The sequence below is a fragment of the Tiliqua scincoides genome, chromosome 1 (genome assembly GCF_035046505.1).
Source record: "Tiliqua scincoides isolate rTilSci1 chromosome 1, rTilSci1.hap2, whole genome shotgun sequence".
NCBI classification, from domain to species: Eukaryota; Metazoa; Chordata; class Lepidosauria; order Squamata; family Scincidae; genus Tiliqua; species Tiliqua scincoides.
Genome location: NC_089821.1, coordinates 53,901,341 through 53,923,434, shown reverse-complemented (window position 1 = coordinate 53,923,434; position 22,094 = coordinate 53,901,341). Strand labels below are relative to the sequence as shown.

Below are 22,094 nucleotides of genomic sequence, written 5' to 3'. Positions count from 1 at the left end.
GGCATGACTGCTTTGGCAGGGAGCTTTGCAATGCCTTGATGATCTTGTAGGTCTCTTCCAACTTTATGATTCTACACTTGGCTATGTATGAGAAAGAGTGCAGTGCTCTGGAAAATTATTCTGTAAATATCATAAAGGTATTACACTTCCCAACCCTTGCTATATCTGGCTGAGACAAACAGGACACTGAAATTGGTAGAGAATCTTTGAAAGGTGGTATTCAATCCCAGACAAATTTCTAGGGGTTTCACCCTTTGGGCATGAAAAGAAGGGACAATTTGCTCACCTGCAATTGCAGTTTTAAAATACAGGTGGGACCTCAGTATCCCTGAGTTTTGGTTCTGGGACACCCCACAGATACCAAAAACCATATGAAATAAAAGTGATTAAAACAAAATATGCGTCAGTCAGGTAGTCAGTTACAACTGCTATTCTGTAGCTTGCTCTGTGAAAAGTGACCCACTACCTTTGCTGAGGCTTGTGGCTTAATTGTTCATTCATTGTTCATTCCATCATTGAACAATGGAATGGAATCACTTCCGCATTCCATTGTTCAGCGAGCCAGGGTGAGGGGAGGGGGTCACTTTTTGGAAGCGAGCTGCAAAATAGCAGTTCTAATAGTCTGGATCCCTAAAAGGTATGAAAATGGGGGATTTTTAGAATGGAGATTGTAAAGCGACTTTTCCCCCCATTCTCCAGGGACCCGCAGGGTCCTTCTTAACTGCAGAGGCCATCAGTGTTGAGTCTAATCTGTGAATAAAAAATCAGTGTATATAAAGGGTGGACCTTTAGCTCTTCAAACCACCAAGATCAAGTGAAAGGGCAGGCGAGAGAGTGTGAGTGAGATCAGGCTGGTGGCAGGCCTTGCAAAATACCTGCCTATTTAAGCAGCAGGGAAAACAGTACATAGCTGAGCGTGCTTATATTCCACTGATTTCAACAGGTCTTAAGTATACTTCATGGTATGTTAGATTGCATCAGATTGTCTTGGCAGAAGGGCCTGGTATCAGACTACGACTTCTATTTGGGTCCCTTTTTGGGAGAAGGGCGGGATAAAAATAAAGTTTTATTATTATTATTATTTCCATTTGCTTCAGTAGGATTTGTGGTATGCTGTTGAATACATGCATTTGATGGAATTTCAAGGCTATTTTTGAAAGAAAAAGAAGTAATAGAAGTGAAGTTTTATCAGCTCAGCTAGCTGTAGGCTGTATTCCAAAAGATGAACAGCTCCAAACTGCAGCTAATAATACTGGTTCTTCTGCCTCATTTGGCCATTTTAAAGACGACTTGTTTCAATAAGTAGTCTGTACAGTGCTTTGAAAATGTAGGTATAATTAGCAAACAGCTGGGATATTTCACCATAGTCCACACTTTCCTAGGCAGTTAGTTGAATTAGTAGCTTCCTATTCCAGAGAACATTTTAAATGCAGCTGAAGTAAATGGGAAGATTTCCACTAAGCACAATGAAGACTGAATGGTAGTTCTATTCACTTTGAAGTATCCCCCTTTTTCTTCACTAGGATTTCTATAGGATTACTCAGGAATTTGCAGATTGAGAATTACAAGTTTTCCCAGAAATAAAAGAGATTTACTGAAAAACAGTCTCCCCCCCCCCATTACTTTTGGATCAGCAAACAGGAACATTTACTCAGAAGTAAATCTCTGTGTTCAGTGCGACCTGGTCCCTAGTAAGCATGTTTAGAACTATAGGCTTAGTTCACTATCAAAGATAAAATCTGTAGTGGTGGTTAAAAATTTCAAGTAAACAAAAAGGCAGAAAAATAAGCTATGTTCTCCACAATATTTCAGGGCCCATTTCTAAATCAGCAGACCCCCCCCCCCCCCGATAGAGTCTAAACATGAATGCTTGGAAAAAGGCTTGCAAACATGTGCACCTTTTCTCCATAAATCTAAGTGTCCCATCATTTTCAGCTCTTCTGTTTGGGAATTATGAGTTCTGGATACACATAGAACTTTATGCACCAGGGACAAGATGGATTTTCAAGCTTTTTATGACATTAGCAAAGACTGGGAAAAGCAGCCTAGAATTCAACTTCCATCCCCCTGGGATGACTGGAGGCTGGGCTGCTCTGCAGATGGCAAGCACCCTCAACTACAGTATGCTTCAGGTTTTAATAATCCAGAAATTAATGCCAGAACTGGCAGGTGCAGAATCCTACAGAGCCAAAAAAGAGAATCATGTAAAATAAAATGGAAAACCACATGGATCTGTCCAGGAGTGCTTTCAAGAAACAAAACAAAGGAAAGGTACCTGGAACAATATACTGACACATTTCAGAATGCAATCTGTTGTAAGTACATCTGATTTGGGTTCAAAACCAATTAACACCATTTTGGAATCCTCGACACTGATACAGAGCTTCTCTCTTCTCTTAAAGATTCCGCAGTAAGTCAAACAATCTAGCAGAAACTGATGCACTTAGGGAATGATTCATTCACCTCTACAATTACACAGATATACAAAGATACACCTACACATGCCAACTATATTAAAAAACTGTCGTGTGTTCAGTATTGCTCCCTATGCTAATATTAACTTACAGCCCAATCCAATGTAACTGCCCATGTGGTGGTGCATTGGCACCCGTTGTACCCCACTGGGGAGTTTCAAACTCAGGAGCCTTCCTCGGGGTAAGAGAACATTTGTTCCCTGGCCCCAGGGTAAGCCCCTCCTGCAGATAATATCATCAGTGCTCCAAACTGCAGTGGTTTCTATTGTATGCAGCAGACAACAATGACCTGTCATTTCACCTTATCGCTCATCCCATTGACTCAATCCCACAAGATTCGCTAATTACAATGGGGATTCCTCCATTAGTTAAGAAACTTAATTAAATAATGGGGTATTGGTTCAAATATCCTAGTAAGTCCAAATCAAACACAAGCATTTCAAATGATTAAAAGAAAAGTACTGGATACAGAACTGCAGGAGCTGACAAACCTGGCTAATAAAACCAGCTCCTCTCTGCATTTCAGAATCTAGGTTAAGATAGGTCAAATGGCCCCTTTCTTTGCCATACTCAAAAGCCCTCAAGAACACAAAGTGTACCCTTTAACCAGATGTAAAGCAATGCCATCAGGTTTAATGCAGGGCAGATTTAAAGGGGTGCCACAAACCAAAAGATATTGCCAACGTGGAAGCAATGTAGAAACAGTAGCGCACGTACTTTTAGAATGCACACTCTTTGAGGAGGTGTGCTCAAAATATTTAGGCTCAATCTTGCTTTAACATGACATGACAAGCAGAACATGAAAAGGTCCAATTACTTCTATCTACTGAGTGAGTTAGTGGAGAGAACAGCAACTTTACTGCGGGAGATTGTTAAGAGCCAGACTTGCAACCATTAAAGATGTTTTGGCTAGAAGGTACATGGGATTGCAGGTGGGAGGGCTTGGATTACTTTATTACTATAGTTAAGGACTGTAAGGTTTTGGATCTGTGTGTTATATTAGTAAAAGTTCCTAAACAAAAACTCCTGGTTTGTATGCAGTATTTTGCAGGTTTGTGTGCATGTTTGTCTGCAGTCAGTCAAAGACAGCCTCTCTCTAGACCACAAACGCACTGAAGATGCGACTTGTTTCTGAGTGAAGATACAAGGTTGGTGCTGTCACTCTTGATTCAGGAGTTGGGAATAGACCATGAGATCAGGCATGATTCATTGCACCCTCTATTGCATCAAGTCGCCTGATGCCCCTGTACCTGGTTTAAGTGGCAGTTACCACTGCCAACCTGGATTAAACAAACTTTACATTTACATTTTGGTCACTAATTAGGATTATCAGGGTGAGTTTAAGAATGCAGCCAATCTTATTTTAACTTGTGTTGATGATGGTTGTCCAACATCAAAACAGGGTGGAGGGACCCAGGGTGAATTTCTGTGAGAAAGGGCAGAGGTAGAGGATGACATAACAATAGCCAGGGATTCGATGGAACATTTTTTTGGTTAAATATAAATAGTGGCATCCCTGGTAACTATTCCCAAGATGCAGAATTTCCTTCCATTGGAGACCACCAATGTCTAAACCTGTTTTACAGGAAATGCAAGAGGTTTAGATTCAGCCAGATTTTTAAGAGAATAAGATTGCTTCTTTGGATGCATGTGCACATTTGTGCACATTTAAGAAGGGAGATCAATGACTGAAATCCCTGGGCCACTCCTGGCCCCTCAACCACCACCCTACAGCAGGGCCTCTGAAAGGAATTTTATCAGGGGGCATGAAGTTTCTTTTGGGCCCCTTTGCAAAGGGGGAGGGAGCATGGGAGGTTGGTGATGGGTGAGCAAAATGGGGGCAGGGAGGGGCAAAACAGGGTGGAGACAGCTGGAAAAGTCTTTGGAGCCCAGGTCTACCCATTCATATGGCATCAGCAGCTAGATACAGTAATATGGAAAACCAAACATGCTCCTAAGTTTCTCTAAAATCTTATAAATATAGAAAATCATGCAGAAAATTAGCATCATCATATTTAGGCTCACATTAGAATGGAGAGTGTCCTGTGCATACCAAAATTTGCTTCTGCAGCAGCTGTAGCCCCGCAGCTGTGTCCCTGAGCTCCTATACACTCATGGTAAGCAGATCCACAGGCCAAAGGGCGACTGTAGCAGTCCAGTTTCATCCCAGATTTGACACTGTGTTAAGGAGTGTCACATATGCATTCCTTGGTCCAGCATATATGGCTTGCCAATAGCTGCAGTAGCTGCAGCTGCAAGCTCATGGTAGTATGCCCAGCATCCCATGCAGGCAACAAGTCTGAGTAGACAGGAAAATATAATATTCCAGGAAATTTCTGGGCCCCCTCCATTGGCTCCTTGACCCCCTTTTTGACCCTGGGCCTGGGTACAATTACCTCCTTTACCCCCATCTCCTAGGCCCTGCCCCAGAGATAAAAGAAGGAGGGGAAGGTGCGGCATTTGGCATAACAAGAATTGGCAGTCACCCATTTGGGCAGAAAGAGGGTCTTGGCCTGCCACACCTCATTGTCCTCTCAAAGTGGAGTTCTGGCAAAAGAAATTGCTGGGGTTTGGAAAAGTGTAGACATCAGGGAGAATCTGATGTCAAAACTGAACTGATTATTCCAAGTCCAATATTTCGGCATAAGAACATTCCCCACGCCAACACAGAATTGTAAGAATATTCTACCAAACATGCACTGAAAAAACTGTGTGTTTGTGCTTGTGAACACACACACACACACACACACACACACACACACACACACAGAGTTTGTACCACACTTTAACCAATCTGAACACTTTTAAGAAAAAGATTGGAGAATGGTTGCAAACACACATGTGACTGGGGAAAAAGACCAATGGAGTTTTGCAGAAAGATTTCCCAATCTCTGGTTGACAAAGCTTTTTTTCCATGCTTGTCAGCTGACAAACATGATGCCTCTCATGCGTACACATAGTACAGGAGCCTGAATGTTCCAACTCTTTGCTCACTCAAACACCCTCTCTGATTCATATGCAGAAATTGGTAGGTTTCAGCAGTATCATTTCTGACCCTTTGCAGCAGTGCCAACAGAGTTATAGGTGAACCATAACATTATCTCCAGGGACAAAATAATAATATCTGCATCATTAAAGGCCACATGGCCCAACAAGAAACACATTATTGTAGTTCCAGCTTTAGGCTCTGCTGCCTGCCATCATTTCAGCATTTGTGCACAGAAATGAGCAACAGAGAATCTCTCTGGATACAGTATATGTTAAGGAAATGATACCAAAAAATATTTATACATGGGGGAAAAATGAATTCACTTTTGTGCTGTAAAAGCATTTTCTAGTTCTCAGCAAACCACAAAATCTCATTCTTTTCTGAAAGCAGTATTTGTACTCTGTATACTCTTAATATTGCAGTCAGTTCATAACCCCAACAGCATTCTTCTGCCCCTTATTTCCACAGACATTAAAAAGAAAAAAGAAATGAACAGAACACACTGTGACACTGAAACCACAATTTGCTTATAAAAGTCCTTACCAGGCAGAGTATAATCAAAGAGGAACTGAACTCCAGGACATCTCCTACAGCACAAGCAGTGAAGTCACCGGCAGGAACACTCAGGTGGCACCTTTAATACATTTTTTCAAAGCACCTTGGCCAAAAATAAGCAACAGGCTCAGCAAGAGGTGAACTGAGAGATCTGCATAGGAGCATGTGTTAATATCTAGGGCCACTGTCTTTCATAAGAGCTATTGCAACTCCAGAGGCTTGGAATGCGCTCTCTCTCTCTCTCTCTCTCTCTCTCTCTCTCTCTCTCTCTCTCTCCAAGCTACAATGTTTCTTTTTCAGTGCATTTTTAATAGGCAAGTTATTTATTCTGTTTGGTTATTTATTCCTCTAATTAGTACAGTACTTATTTGAGTACTGTATTTTTAAATGTGACTTTTAAGTTTTATAAACTACTTAGCTAGTTTTAAAAAGCAGGCCAAAACAAGGACTTGGTAACAATTTCAGAGGCGGAAACATCACACTGTGGATATTTCTTGACATTTTCACACTGCTGAAGCATTTTAGGGGGTCAGATAACAGTGCACTAGTTGCAATTCTCAGGGCTGCAAATTTGTTCTTCAATCCAGTCCCCATTTGCTCTGTGGCCCCCAAAGTGCTTCCTAGAGCATAGTGAATCAGGGTGTGGGCTCTGTTGTCCCACATACATCTCTGGACAACTCTGGGGAGTCCTGGTGGCTGGCCACAGCTTAACGGCTAGCCCAGCAACAATGGACCCACTCTGCACTGCCTACCAGGAAGACCATCAGAACAGAGCAGCTGTCAGCGATCTAAGGGAGGAGGAGTCTGTCCCAGTTCAGGGAGGACAAAAGGGGAAAGTGAGAGAGGAGGGGAAATGAAATGAAGGTGAAAGCATGGAGGAAAAAGAAAGAAGCACTAACAAGAAAGGGAGGCAAAGAAGCCAAATTGAGAAGAAGAGAGATGAACTATGATACCGTCTCACGAGTGGTACCTTCTCACGAGTGACTTCTCACCTTTACTGCTGGACATCTGCCAGGGCCCAACCCTGATGATTGCACAGAACAGTCACACTGCAAAGAATTGGGGGGGGGGGGGAGGAGGAACAAAGCTGAAAATGCCAGCAGCACTGATGGCAGTAAAGGCCAAGTAACAGTGGCATGGAAAGAGCCACAATTTGCCCTAGGTTGTACTCAAAGAATGAGTGCAATGCCTTAGAAAGATGAAAGCATGCAACTGATTCCCATCAGCTACCCAAAAGGTTCCCTCTTTCATATTTTGACTCACAGAAAACAAAACAAAAAAGAGAAGCAAAAAATCATAGGGACCCTGTGAGTTGCCAAAATCTAAATGTAGGACAGGAATCATACTGTGTGGGTTCCCTTTAAGAGCAGCAATCTTGGCAGGGATCCTGAAAGGATTCATCACATAAGAGGAAAATCTATCCTGTGCATGTCTGTGACAGCCGCTTATCAAAATGAAACTGCTGGTCCACTATTAATTCCAGCAGCCCTTTTGCATCGCACTTTCAGGGATTTGGTGCATCATTTGGCATAATTTCCAGCTCAATGATTCACCCAATATCTGAGAAGACATTAAAAGACCTTTTTTCAAAGGGTCACATCCCACTTCCTCCCTGGTGACTGGAAAACAGTAAAATCACCAGAGAGTATACAGAGTTGCAGGGTAGTTGAGTAGGCTGTTTTCATGACATAGAGGAATTGTTGATTTTCTCCTTTCTCACAATGACTAGTAGTCTCTTGCTCTAAGCAGTTTCCAATCTCAAATGAATGAAATGTGTCAGTTGTTTATCATGTTTCCTCAGTGCTCAGAAGTCTGGGGCATCATGTTCAGAGAGAACAGCAAATCAACTGCACACAAACATAAGATTAGATCCATGAATCACCATTCCTTCTTTGTGACCTCAATGCGTTGAATCAGCAATGGCCATCTTTTAAGTGCTCCTGAAATGATTCTGAATTCTGAGACTAAGGAAGGAGATTCATGCAATTTTGAGAATAAGAAGCCCCTTTGTCACCTGCAGCCCCTATGCTCAATCAGCACAAATACAGGAACACACCTTAACATTCTGTCCATCTATACCAAGGTCCCTATGAATCCTTCAGTAACTACTGTAGTAAAATGAAAAAGAAGTTGCCTGTCATCATTGATTGATAGATAGGAATCCATATAGATATTCATGCTGCAATCATTTACAGTTGAATAAGCCATTTTTCCCCCAAAGATGGAGCAAGAAAGTCTCAAGGCAAAAGAACATAACAAGTTGCTGAGAAACATGGTAATAGTACTTGACTGAAACACAAGATGTAAGATGAATGGCATGCAGCCATCTTTCTCAGCACAAGGATATGGTGCCTTGTCACAAGAGCGTGGCCTCAGAGAATCACACACGGGGAAGAACAGACAAAAGAAAATATTTCTTTACTCAGCGTGTGGTTGCTCTGTGGAACTCTTTGCCACAGGATGTGGTGATGGCGACTGGCCTGGACGCCTTTAAAAGGGGATTGGACAAGTTTCTGGAGGAAAAATCCATTACGGGGTACAAGCCATGATGTGTATGTGCAACCTCCTGATTTTAGAAATCAGCTATGTCAGATGCAAGGGAGGGCACCAGGATGCAGGTATTTTGTTATCTGGTGCGCTCCCTGAGGCATTTGGTGGGCCGCTGTGAGATACAGGAAGCTGGACTAGATGGGCCTATGGCCTGATCCAGTGGGGCTGTTCTTATGTTCTTATGTAATCCAGTGCAGGGTCCCACAGCAGTGGCATCACTAGGGGGGGTGCAGGCTGTACCAGATGACACGCACTGGGGGGGGGGTGACACCACTACTGGCCAAAAAATTTTAAATCTTGGTACTGCTGAATAATACCATCATGTTATATATCATTCGGTGCAGATGCAATGAAACAAACCATGCTGAAATATCTCTATTCCATCAAAAGTTGTAGCCAAATAGCCTTCCAATTTTGAGCATAAAGTATTCTGGCAGCGCTTATCATATACAAAAATAAAACTTCATTTTTTCTTTCCACATACTCATCTGTCATACCTAATAAAAATACTTCTGGCTTCAATTGTATATTTGTTTTTAAGATCAACTGTATCTGTGCGTGAATTTGTGACCAATATTTTTTAACTTTTGAACACGTCCACCACATGTGGTAAAATGTTCCCTCTTGTTTCTTACATTTCCAACTACTATTGGACATAGTTTCATACATTTTGGCTAATTTACTTGGTGTCACATACCAACGATAAATCATCTTATATATATTTTCCTTAATGTTAACATTCAAAGTAAATTTTGTCTGTTTTATCCATAATTTCTCCCATCTGTCCACTGAAAGTTCATAGCCCACATTTTTTGCCCACTGGATCATGCATTCCTTAACCTGATCATCTTCTGTTTCAGACTTCAAAAGCAATTTATATATTTTAGATATTACCTGCTCATCTGATCCTAATTGTTTCTCCAATATTGTCTCTCCCTCTTCAAAACCATATAATTTTTTATCAATTTTAAATCTTTCTAATAATTGTAAATACATAAACCATTGGCAGTCAAAACCCTCTACAATCAATTCCTCTCTAGACTTCAAAATACATTGACCTTGATTACATTTCAATAAGTTCTTATACAATAACCATTTATCTCCTGGTACAGTTCCCAAACCAAAATGTGCTTCTTGTGGTGAAGCTAAGAGTGGAATTTTGTTGTAAAACCTTTTCTTATAACGATTCCATATCTTCCACAGTGCATGTCTAACATAATGATTCTTGAATTCCATATTCACTTTCAACTTATCATACCAAAGATATCCATGCCAACCAAATCTTAAATCATATCCTTCTAACTTCAACAATTTTTTGTTTTGCAACAATATCCATTCTTTAAGCCACAGAAAACAACATGATGCATAATAAGTCTTCAGATCAGGCAGTCCTAAACCTCCTCTTTCTTTTGCATCTTGCAAAATCTTAAATTTCACTCTTGGTTTTTTCCCTTGCCATATAAAACCTGTCACATCTTTCTGCCACTCTTTAAAAGGTTTATCAGAAAGTAATATTGGTATATTCTGGAAAAGAAAAAGCATTTTTGGTAGTACATTCATTTTAATTACAGATATTCTTCCCAAAAAAGATAATTTCAACCTTTCCCATCTTGCAAAATCTTTTTTGATTTCACCCCAAACTTTAACATAATTATTTTATGTTACAACATATTGTATGTTAATATGTTTTTATTTGTTTTTAAATTGTTTTTAATATGTTGTAAGCCGCCTTGAGTCCCTTCGGGGAGAAAGGCGGGGTAAAAATAAAGTTATTATTATTAAGTTATTATTATTTTGAAATAACATACAATTCGTGTTTGTCAAAATAATACCTAAATACTTAATCTTCTTCTCCACTTTGAACCCAGTCTTATTCATCAACTTCAATTGGTCTTGTTCGTTCATATTTTTAGATAAAATTTTAGTTTTCTGTTTATTTATCTTAAATCCTGCTAATGATTCAAACTTCTTCAACTTAACCATCAACAACTCTATGTCTTTTAAAGGTTTTTCTAAGATCAAAACCATATCATCTGCAAATGCTCTTAATTTAAAACATTCATTTTTAATCTTTGCACCATGTAGTCTTTCATCTTGTCTAATATCTCTACATAACACTTCTAAGGCAAGTATAGACTATGCATAGACTATGAATATACCTTCGGTGGAGGAATGGTGGATAAGACTTATGGATTATGCAGAGATGGATAAATTAACAATTTTGCTTAGGGAGAATTCAACAGAAAACTTTTTGAAGAATTGGAGTCCAGTTATTGATTTTTTGAAACAGAGAGAGGATGGGGATTTGAGGTATTTTAGATTTGAAGATTGATTTTGAAGTATTAGTGGTATAGATTAATATTTGTTAATGTTTGGACTGTATGTATTTGGATTATAAGTATGGGAATGTTTTGGCTTCGCTCGTGCTGCTTTATTAGAATTTTGTTTATGTATGTATTTGTTTTTCTATTTTATGTTTATTATAGTTAAATAAATAAGTAATCAGAGAAAAAAAAAGTTGTAGCCAAATAGCCAGTAGGGGCAGGGCAATGCTGCATCACCACACCCACTGCCTGGGGCACTGCCCCACCCAGTGCATGGGAGGATGTCCATTGTGTGGGTGACGCACTGATCTCCCGCACCAGGTGATGCACACCCAAGTGACATCACTGTCCCACATAAGATTTTCCTCCCTCTGCAAGACAGCTCATTTGATCCATAATAGAATGGAAGAGGGATAGATTTTTCACCGAGGAGTTAAGTCAGATAGAGGTTAAAAGAGAAGATGTTTCAGACCTCATTGATAAATTAAAGATCAATAAGTCACCGGGCCCTGATGGCATACACCCAAGGGTTATTAAGGAATTGAAGAATGAAGTTGCAGATCTCTTGACTAAGGTATGCAACTTGTCCCTCAAAACGGCCACGGTGCCAGAAGATTGGAGGATAGCAAATGTCACGCCTATTTTTAAAAAGGGAAAGAGGGGGGACCCGGGAAACTATAGGCCGGTCAGCCTAACATCTATACCGGGTAAGATGGTGGAATGCCTCATCAAAGATAGGATCTCAAAACACATAGACGAACAGGCCTTGCTGAGGGAGAGTCAGCATGGCTTCTGTAAGGGTAAGTCTTGCCTCACCAACCTTATAGAATTCTTTGAAAAGGTCAACAGGCATGTGGATGCGGGAGAACCCGTGGACATTATATATCTGGACTTTCAGAAGGCGTTTGACACGGTCCCTCACCAAAGGCTACTGAAAAAACTCCACAGTCAGGGAATTAGAGGACAGGTCCTCTCGTGGATTGAGAACTGGTTGGAGGCCAGGAAGCAGAGAGTGGGTGTCAATGGGCAATTTTCACAATGGAGAGAGGTGAAAAGCGGTGTGCCCCAAGGATCTGTCCTGGGACCGGTGCTTTTCAACCTCTTCATAAATGACCTGGAGACAGGGTTGAGCAGTGAAGTGGCTAAGTTTGCAGACGACACCAAACTTTTCCGAGTGGTAAAGACCAGAAGTGATTGTGAGGAGCTCCAGAAGGATCTCTCCAGACTGGCAGAATGGGCAGCAAAATGGCAGATGCGCTTCAATGTCAGTAAGTGTAAAGTCATGCACATTGGGGCAAAAAATCAAAACTTTAGATATAGGCTGATGGGTTCTGAACTGTCTGTGACAGATCAGGAGAGAGATCTTGGGGTGGTGGTGGACAGGTCGATGAAAGTGTCGACCCAATGTGCGGCGGCAGTGAAGAAGGCCAATTCTATGCTTGGGATCATTAGGAAGGGTATTGAGAACAAAAAGGTTAGTATTATAATGCCGTTGTACAAATCTATGGTAAGGCCACACCTGGAGTATTGTGTCCAGTTCTGGTCGCCGCATCTCAAAAAAGACATAGTGGAAATGGAAAAGGTGCAAAAGAGAGCGACTAAGATGATTACGGGGCTGGGGCACCTTCCTTATGAGGAAAGGCTACGGCGTTTGGGCCTCTTCAGCCTAGAAAAGAGACGCTTGAGGGGGGACATGATTGAGACATACAAAATTATGCAGGGGATGGACAGAGTGGATAGGGAGATGCTCTTTACACTCTCACATAATACCAGAACCAGGGGACATCCACTAAAATTGAGTGTTGGGCGGGTTAGGACAGACAAAAGAAAATATTTCTTTACTCAGCGCGTGGTCGGTCTGTGGAATTCCTTGCCACAGGATGTGGTGCTGGCGTCTAGCCTAGACGCCTTTAAAAGGGGATTGGATGAGTTTCTGGAGGAAAAATCCATTATGGGGTACAAGCCATGATGTGTATGCGCAACCTCCTGATTTTAGGAATGGGTTAAGTCAGAATGCCAGATGTAGGGGAGAGCACCAGGATGAGGTCTCTTGTTATCTGGTGTGCTCCCTGGGGCATTTGGTGGGCCGCTGTGAGATACAGGAAGCTGGACTAGATGGGCCTATGGCCTGATCCAGTGGGGCTGTTCTTATGTTCTTATGTTCACCTGTGCTGACATGCCCTTAGTCAAGTCATGTTTGCTAACTATATTAATCCTGATTTTGTGAATGACTCCATGTGTGCTCAGTCTTGAAAAAAGAACCTGCTGAACTCAGATTTCTCTGTATGTTGACCCATTCAAAAGGCAGGGATGCACCTGTATAGCCAACACAAGCAGGCTGAAAGAGTAAACATACTGAAGGCGAAAAAATGAGTACAATTAGCAATCAACCTCTAGTCTACAGCCTGAAAAGAAATTCTATTCTATCTTCCCCCATAAGGCCCTCAGGGAAATAGATGGAAAGGAATCACTCCTGGGGGCACAAGCTGCAACATGGCACCAGCTAACAAAGAAGTAAGACACTTGAAGTAGTTTCATCCAAGTGTAGATTGTTTTACAAGAAGCTAGAACTTAGCTCACACATGAACACACAGTATTTCGCAAGCTCTGGATAAGCCATCTAGATAACTCTATTGATCTTGGCCTCCATTCTGGTCCTTGTTAGAAGAGATTCAATAAATTTAGATAGGAAAAGGTGCCTCAGAACAGCCAGAGGCTCAAAGCTGCCTTAACACCCTTCTCACTCCACGCCACATTTGATAAGTCTGATCAGTGGCGTAGCTAAGGAACATGTAATCCGGTGCAGACCTCAAAATGATGCCCTGGAAGTGATGTCACAACCGGAAGTGACATCACACTCGGGTTTTTTAAAAAGTGCAATTTGTGGGGAAACCTGCCTCCTTCACCCAGCAGTTCACCACACACTTGATCAACCACCTCTCCCCAGCCAGTGGCATAGCTAAAACATCTATATGCTACCTGGGATCAAAGAAGATTTTGTAGCCCCCCTCCATGACAAAATCAAATTTTATTAGGTAAATAAATACAAAGAGTGCCCCTTATTGGTTAGAGACACTGTGTTGGGGTGAAGAGGGATGGTTATTCTCCCTCTGCTAAATATAAGAGGAGCACCACTTGAAAAAGTGCCTCTTTACCAATTAGCAGGAGTAGCTGTGTTATGATACATGGAAATGAGAGCTGACTCATAGTAACACCTTAGTGGTTCCATGCTGTATCATAACAATATCTCATTGGCTCTCAGAACAATCAGTCTCATGGGTCAGTTTTGAGTTAAAAAAAATCCACTTTTTGTTCCATAAGGCAGTTGTGTTTTTGTTTTCTGGTTATTTGGTCATAACTTTTGATAGAATACAGATATTCAAACGGGGTTTGATTCATTGCATTCCGCTTTAAATTATCTTTCCAATGAGATATAACATGATGGTATTATTCATACATACCAAATTTTTTCACAATTTTGGCCACTGGTGTCAAGCTCAGCTTGTTGTCCCCCTAAAGTTTGTTGCCCAGTGCGGCTGCTACGCCCTGCACTCCCTTAGCTACACCACTGAGTCTGATAAGGCACTGGATAGTTCAGCTTTCCATCATGAGCAATGTTCCATTTCCAAAAGAGCTCAAAAAGCACAATGGAAATATTGACACAAGTTCAAGTCTAGCTTTGCGAACAGAACACAAGCAGTCGGAGGTCTCAGAGTACTCTGGAGGAAATCTCTCTGTCTCTCTCTCTCTCTCACACACACACACACACACACACCAATAATACAGTTTCAGCATTTTGCTAATCTTTTATTTATATAAGGGTGCAATCCTAACCAACTTTCCAAGGCAGCAACCCCTCCCTTCACCCACAGCATAGTGCTGGGAAAGAATGCAAAGTGATTTTCTTTCACATGCTTAAGGAGAAGGGAGGGGTAGCTTGCCTTGAAGTAAAGCAGTTCTAAGTGCCCGGAGAGAGAATAATTGATGGATTGTCAGCTGGCTGCCCTCTCTGGCATCAAGGAGGCTATCATTAAATGACATTTTTCCTTTAATTTAAAGGGCCCTTTTCATCACGTTGAGATAAAACCACCATGAAAAATCCATGGATAATTAGGCTATACCTGTACTGTAAAATATGATGCATAGATGGTTTAGGAAAGAAACTCATATATTATCACAGATCCTGGACCCTTGGTAGTACTTTGGATTTTGAGATATTGTTGGGAGTAAGGCAGCAGCTAATAAAGTTGGAAGGGAAAATGTGGGATTTAGTGTTGCCAAACATCTGCAATCTTATTTTGAATCCCATGATTATAGGAGCCTGGAAGATTATTGCTATGTTGGTACTAGAAAAGACATCAGAGACATGTGGTTAAAGGCTTATATTTTATGGGTTTGGTTTTTGAGAATCCAGTGCATTACCATCATCAGTAATTCTGGACATGGGGGGGGGGGACACCCTTGCCTCCTCTTTCAATTTCCCCAGCTTTCATGAGTTACTTCGGAGCAGGGCTAGACAAATGATTGACATAATTGCCTTAAGCGAGAGGTTTCCAAATTGTGCTTCGTATTGCCCTGGGGTGCCACGAAAGGCCCACTGCCCAGCAGTGGGGCTGTGATGCAACCCTGCAAACAGCAGCAGGAGGCTTGGCTTAGCAGGTAGCACTCCTGTTTTGGCACACTTGAAAAAGTCCTCCTGCCCTGAGCTTCTTACCACTGTTTGTGGGATTGTGTTTGGTCTCCCAACCCAGAAGTGAGTGGTGATGACAATATCGCGCAATTGCACTGTGAGTCATTCTCACTTCCTTCCGGGTGCTGGGGCGTAACAATGAAGGCAAGCACTACCTTAAGTAGTCTATGGGTCGGATACCCACCTCTATTTGCCCACTCACCTCCACTGCTCCTTCTCATCACACTCTCTAGATTGGAAAAGGATGAGAGAGTGCGGAGGAGACAGGTGGACTAGCCCACCACTGTACTCTACTCCTCACTACTTATTCCATTCCATTCCCCTCCTCTTTTTCTAGTCCAGGAATGGAGGAAGCAGAGACTGGCACCTCACCAGGTAAGGCGGAGCAACACTTGACATGCCACCTCTGATGCTAGGAGGTCTTGAGCTTGACCTACTTTGGAGGCCTCACCCATACCTGCTGAGTTTTTGAGGTCTGCAGTATGGCAAATCTAGAGCTTCCTTTTTCCACCCCGTGAACAATTTTAAAAAATTGCATATGGTAAATATATTTGAAACAGCTCTGTTAAAGTCTCTTTACAAGATGTGAGATGCTGCTGTTGTCCTTCTAAATCAAGAGCATCACTCTAGGTTTGCTGTCAGTAGTGTTTTCATCACTTTGCCCATTCTCCCAATTCATTCCAGGTCACTGCAAAGTTGACTGTTAATTGCAAACTCCACCTATCTCTGAGGTACTGCTCACAGTATAGTTTACACAGTTAGTCATCTCAAGGAGAAAAAGATTAAGAAAAAAGCCCACTAACTCATTGGCATTTCCCTAACCTTGACTGACTTTAATATGGCATTTACTGAACAAACTGGAAAAAAAGTCAAGGTCAAGATGAAATACACTGGTCTTTCCTTGGGAATGGGGTCATATTTACAAGATATGGATAGCAGATCCCTAACTCAAAAATATGCAGAGAAAGACAATGGATCTCAGGCTCCAATCCTATACATTTGTCTCTCTTTGAAAGTCCCTTCACTATACAGATTTTCTTATCTCCATATTCAATACTCCATATTAAACCATTCCTCTTTATCCATACCAAGATTTTTGATATAAGGCCTGAGGATGGGGGGGGGGGATGAATGTCTCATGGAGGGGCAAGGTGTACTTCCCACTTTACTTGATGGGTAAACCACACCTCCACTTTAAATTCTGAAGACAGAGTAGCGGATGACTTTGCCTTACATGCCCAAGAAGGAGTTCCAGTAGGTTGGACTGAATTTTGGATTTCTCTCTTTGATAGGACAGAGGTCCAGAAGGGCCCTTCTCAGGTGTGCTCCAGTACGCTAGAGGGGAGGCACTCTTCCAGACCCTCGGAGGACTGAGTATAGCTGGGGAAGAGGCGCCCTCTGTGTGAGATTAACTGCTTGATGGGTAACACGTCCCCATGATTTGATGAGCATTACAGTTCCCTTTTACAATGCATCTGTTTTTCTGACGTGCTTCTACAAACTACTGTGAACAGGGGTTCTAAAGAACAGAAGATGAAAAAACCATAGGAAAAGTGAAAAAACAGGCTTGAGGTGCTGAACTTCATGTGATGCTAGAACTTCTGAAACATTTTCATTGACAACTTTAACAATTTATTGATGCTATATAATGCTGTTAGTAAGTGTAGTGTAAGTGTAGTTAGCACTAAAAGGAAATATTTCTTTATTCAATGTGTAGTTGGTCTGTGGAACTCCTTGCCACAGCATGTGATGATGGCATCGGGCCTAGATGCCTTTAAAAGAGGATTGGACAAGTTTCTAGAGGGAAAATCCATTACGGGTTACAAGCCATGATGTGTATGTGCAACCTCCTGATTTTAGAAATGGGCTAGGTCAGAATGCCAGATGCAAGGGAGGGCACCAGGATGCAGGTCTCTTGTTGTCTTGTGTGCTCCCTGAGGCATTTGGTGGGCGACTGTGAGATACAGGAAGTTGAACTAGATGGGCCTATGGCCTGATCCAGCGGGGCTGTTCTTATGTTATCTATTCTATTTTACTGTGTCACACAACTTTTTCTTTATGCTATTGGGCATTGAGACTCTGCCTAATTTTGGAAAGACTCTGTAAAAAGTTAGAATTTTTTTCCCATTGGAAGTAACAATTGTACTCATTATCCAGATTTTCACTATAAAGACTGTTTCCAGGAACAGATTAGGTACATATAAAGAAGGAAACGTGCACATATTTTCATGGGCGTAAGCCCCACTGAACACAGAAATGGGCAGAAATAAGCACTTTGTTCTCACATAGAAACGTACTGGCTGCAAATGCCTGAAGAGAAAATGTGCAAATCATGTTGCAAGATATGACAGAGATAAGAGATATCATGCTGGGAGAACTATTACAATGGGGTTGTATTGTATTGTATGGGGTTGTATTGTATTGTAACTCTATTACAATGGGATAAATTGCTTTGGGGGAGATTCATTTGGCCCACAGGCCTTATGTTTGACACCCCTGTCCTAGATCTTACAGCTGTCAACAGTATAGTAGCTTATAGTAGCACTTGCACAAGATCCCTCAACTTTAAATTGTTTTAACTCTGAATTAAAGTAGTGAATAACAGTGGGCCACAAAATGTCTTGGGCCAAAGTTCCAGGTCATTGTACACATGCTCTGATCCATGTAGTCAGACTCCTGCCCCAAACTTTTCTTGTAACCATGCTTGACTCCTAAAGTACCTTTTCCCCTATATACCAGTACTATACTTGACAGACCTGCTACCTGCACAGCTGTTCCCAAAGCTTTACCCAGCCTAAGTCAGTTTTGTTCAAAAGATAGCAGAGCATAGAAAGTAGAGGACCTCTTAACACATTCTGTATGAGGACTATTCTTCTTCACAAGCATCCACTAGCTCTGCTGACTTGAGCACAACAGTGGGAGAAAAATCAGCCCATTTTATTGAAGAAAGTGTTTAACAGGTATACATGATTACAGTTGCTATAGAGACCCAGGTGCTGCCAAAAACAATGGAAAGAAAGGAATCTTAAAACAGTGATCAAGGAAAAGTGTATTGTGTTGCCCAGTGTATTTCAATTATTGTCCCCTCCTTTGACAGATCAGTCTCAAAGGATAACTATACCATTACATATCCCACCCAAGCAAGTATCATTTGAGCAGCTACGTACATCATTTTAAGGACTGAATGGAGCTGAGTGGCTAAATGTTGAAAGAGTTATACTAGCAATGAATGAATGACGAGTACCAGAGGCTACAATTCACGCTAAAAACAGGGTTCAATCCTACAGGCCATGAAGTAACACTTTGATGTTACAATTTACCTAGGAAACAAAAGAACCATCACATATCAAGCTTCTGTAAGTCTGCTTTTATAGCCTGTGTTCAGGAGCTGTCTCAAGATGTGTGACAAAATAGAGTGAATGGCCCACAGAGCATACAACTGGGGTTTCCCTCTTGCACCACTACCAAATCTAAGCCCACTAAAACTGGCTTCTCCTGCCAGACTGCTTGAGATCCTGCAAAAGTTCTCACAATCCCTGCTGCCAAAAGCAATTAGATATGATTAAGTCTACCTTGGCTCGGTTATGAATCGTAATTGCTTGGTTGCTAGGCAAAAAACCGACTTCTTCCAACATTCCATCACTCCCACTGGTAAATCCCAAACTGGAACCAAACCCGCTTAAAAATAGCAACATGGTCTGCCTCTGCTGGCCCTGAACAATCTTTGTATGAAGCATTAGTAACATTTGGCCTTGGATCTGAGAGATGCTTTCAAGATTTCCCTAGGGTTGCATATCAAGACTTTGCCATTTATTTTCTCACTGTATTTTAATGCACTGAGAAGCTTTATCTTCATTGCACTATGACATTAACAGTATGAAGAAAGTTCATTTCAAATTACCTATAGGATTTCACTCATTCCAATATAGGCAGTTTCATACGTATCCACAGAAGTCCAAAATTCACTTTTACTGCAAAGATGTCATGGCATATAGCCAAAAACAGGCCTCCTTGGCTTCTTTCTTAATATCAACTAGCAGGCTCTAGTTCACAAACACTTATACCCCAATAAATCTGTTAAGGTACCACAAGACTCTTTACTGTGTCTGCCACTAGCTAGGAACTCCCACAATCTCTTTTAACGCACTGTAAACAAAAGAAAGCACAAGCAACCATGCCGTGATGTCCAAGGAATTGAAAGATGAAATCCATATTCCCAGAGCTGTGATTTTAAAATAGAATTCTAAATTCTATTTCATTTCCCATTCTTTGCTTCAACTAATACAAGGCCTTACTTAGGCAAGGAACTTGGCAGCATTGTCCAAATAACCCAAGATAAGACTTTGGATGTCTTAAAGACCCCCTGGCTTCACAATGAGAGCCTGATGCTGCAGAATTTTATTTTTAAGCTGAGGGTACCATTATCCTAATGCCACGTGTTGTCGAAAGAGAGGGGAAGAGTGCACTATTATTTAGACATTTGAGAATTGTGTGCATGTCTGTGTGTGCTCCTACTTGCAGCTGCGTTTTCCATCAAGCACTGGGAGAATGCCTGTACAATGGGCTGACCACTGGACCCATTGGTGGCTGCAGGCACTGTGCAGTTGGTCCCCATTATTATGGCAAGAGCCCCTCATCTGGATTTTGGTGGAGCAAAACCATATTTTTGATCCAGACCGCCAATGCAAAAAGAGAGGCACCTTTCAAAATTCAGATCACACACACACACTTTGTGACAAGTGCTGAAACCTTCATCTTTATGGGGAGCCTTTCAGGAGAGAATTGCAATGGGCAGCTTCAATTTAGGGCGCACCTTTATAAAAGGGGGGAAATCCCCGTGTTGCAAACGTGCTCAAGGGTTGGATCCTTGAAGGCTCTCTAGTGCTGCTCTATTCTTAAGGGGGGGGGGAGTCTAGATGATGCTCAGCAAACCTAACTGGCAAAGCGATCCCCATTTTCCCCAAGGACAGCTTCAGATTCCGCCCTGCCACCCCCGCTGGCTGCCCCGAGGGACTGCCCCAGGGGGCGCGGGCTGAGAAACGCGCTCCTTCCCTTTCACACGTACACGAGCAGAGAAAGATGTCTCCTCCTTACCTCCCCAGCGCGCAGGCAGCGACAGCCCGAGGTCCCCCCGGCCCCAATTCCTGCCGGCGATCAGAACGGCGCGCTCCCCACGCGGTGCCCAGCCAGTCCTCACCATAGTCAAAAGTTCCTCCCGGGCGAGCATCTCCCCGGCGCGCCCGTCATGCTGCTGCTGCTGCTGCTGCTGGGCTTGTGGCCGGCGAGCCGGGCTGCGCCTCCCCGGCTGGATCCACGCTCCTCGGGACCAGCCACGCGCGATTCCTCCCCGGGAAGTGTCACTCTCCTCCGCCAGCCGCTGCCATGGGCTGGCGCTCGGCTCCTGCAAGCTGCACAGCCACCCGCTGCCTCCTTCCCCTCTCCCCGGCAGCCCTGGAGGTCCTGAAGCCGCCCTACTTGCGGGGGGGCAGCAGCCACGCCACAGATCCGGAGGACCAGCGCCAGGCAGCGAGGCTGGGAGAGCAGCACAGCTGTTGCAAGGAGCAGGAAATGCCACGAGACTGATCCAGCCACATTAGGAAGAGCGAGAGAGCGAGCGAGCTAGAGGGAGTGGGCGGCGCACAAGATCCGGGCAGGAGCTGGGCGTTCTGGATTGGATGTGATTGTGCTGCTTTCTCATGCCTGCCTGGCTTGTACTCTGGTGCACAGGCAGGATGCAAGGGGGGGGCATGGCTGAGATCTGGTTCTCCATGTGATGCACAACCAGCAAAAGCCCCAGAACGGAGCACTGAGCGCAACCAGGCCCTGCTCAGATTTTATGGCTTCCTCCTTAGAGTGAAGGAGTGCCAGAAGGCTTTCTTCAGCTCACTCTCCCTCCCCCAGAATTTGTGACTCTCCCTCTCTCTTTTCCTTTCTGTTTCAGCTGCTTTCAAGCCTGCAGAGCAGAAAATGGGAGAAGATTCGGACAAGTCAAGGTCTTGCTACCCCCTGCTGGACAGGCTGCAAGCCTTCAATTAGAGTGTGTAACAGTTGGTGGGAATTGAAGGCCCAGTGTCAAGAGAAGGATGGAGACAGACCCAGAAACAAGCTTCATGTAAAAATAATAGTGCATCCAACTGACAGGCACGTAACCATTCCTTTTGCAATGCATGCGCAGGCACAAGGGGGGGGGGAACAGACTGCAGTTGGCTGCTAAGGTGACGGGGATCTGGTCCTTGGATGGGATTGGGAACCATATTTAAGCTGCTCTGAGCCCCTAGGAAGGAGAGCAGTGTATGAACAGAACAAATGCCGCATCATTCCAAGACCTCCAAATCATCCATTTGGTGCTTAGTTAAGGTCCACGTTTAGGTACGTTTACATGCCAGTTGACTGGAAACTGCAAAATTGAACAGACTCCTACTCAGTCAGCAATTTTCAACCTTTTTCATCTCACGGCACACTGACAAGGTGCTAAAATTGTCAAGGCACACCATCAGATTTTTTTTTTACAG

The 22,094-nt window shown here is 42.8% G+C and overlaps 1 protein-coding gene across 1 annotated transcript in view; it reads right to left on the bottom strand.

The window, feature by feature from the left end:
• Positions 1 to 21,013, bottom strand: part of OSBPL5 (oxysterol binding protein like 5) — a 161,758-nt gene extending 140,745 nt beyond the window's left edge. Inside the window, exon 1 of the mRNA XM_066626068.1 lies at positions 20,677 to 21,013. The gene's annotated coding sequence lies outside the window, so the exon portion shown is untranslated. The remainder of the gene's footprint in view (positions 1 to 20,676) is intronic.
• Between the last annotated feature and the right edge of the window lie 1,081 nt (positions 21,014 to 22,094).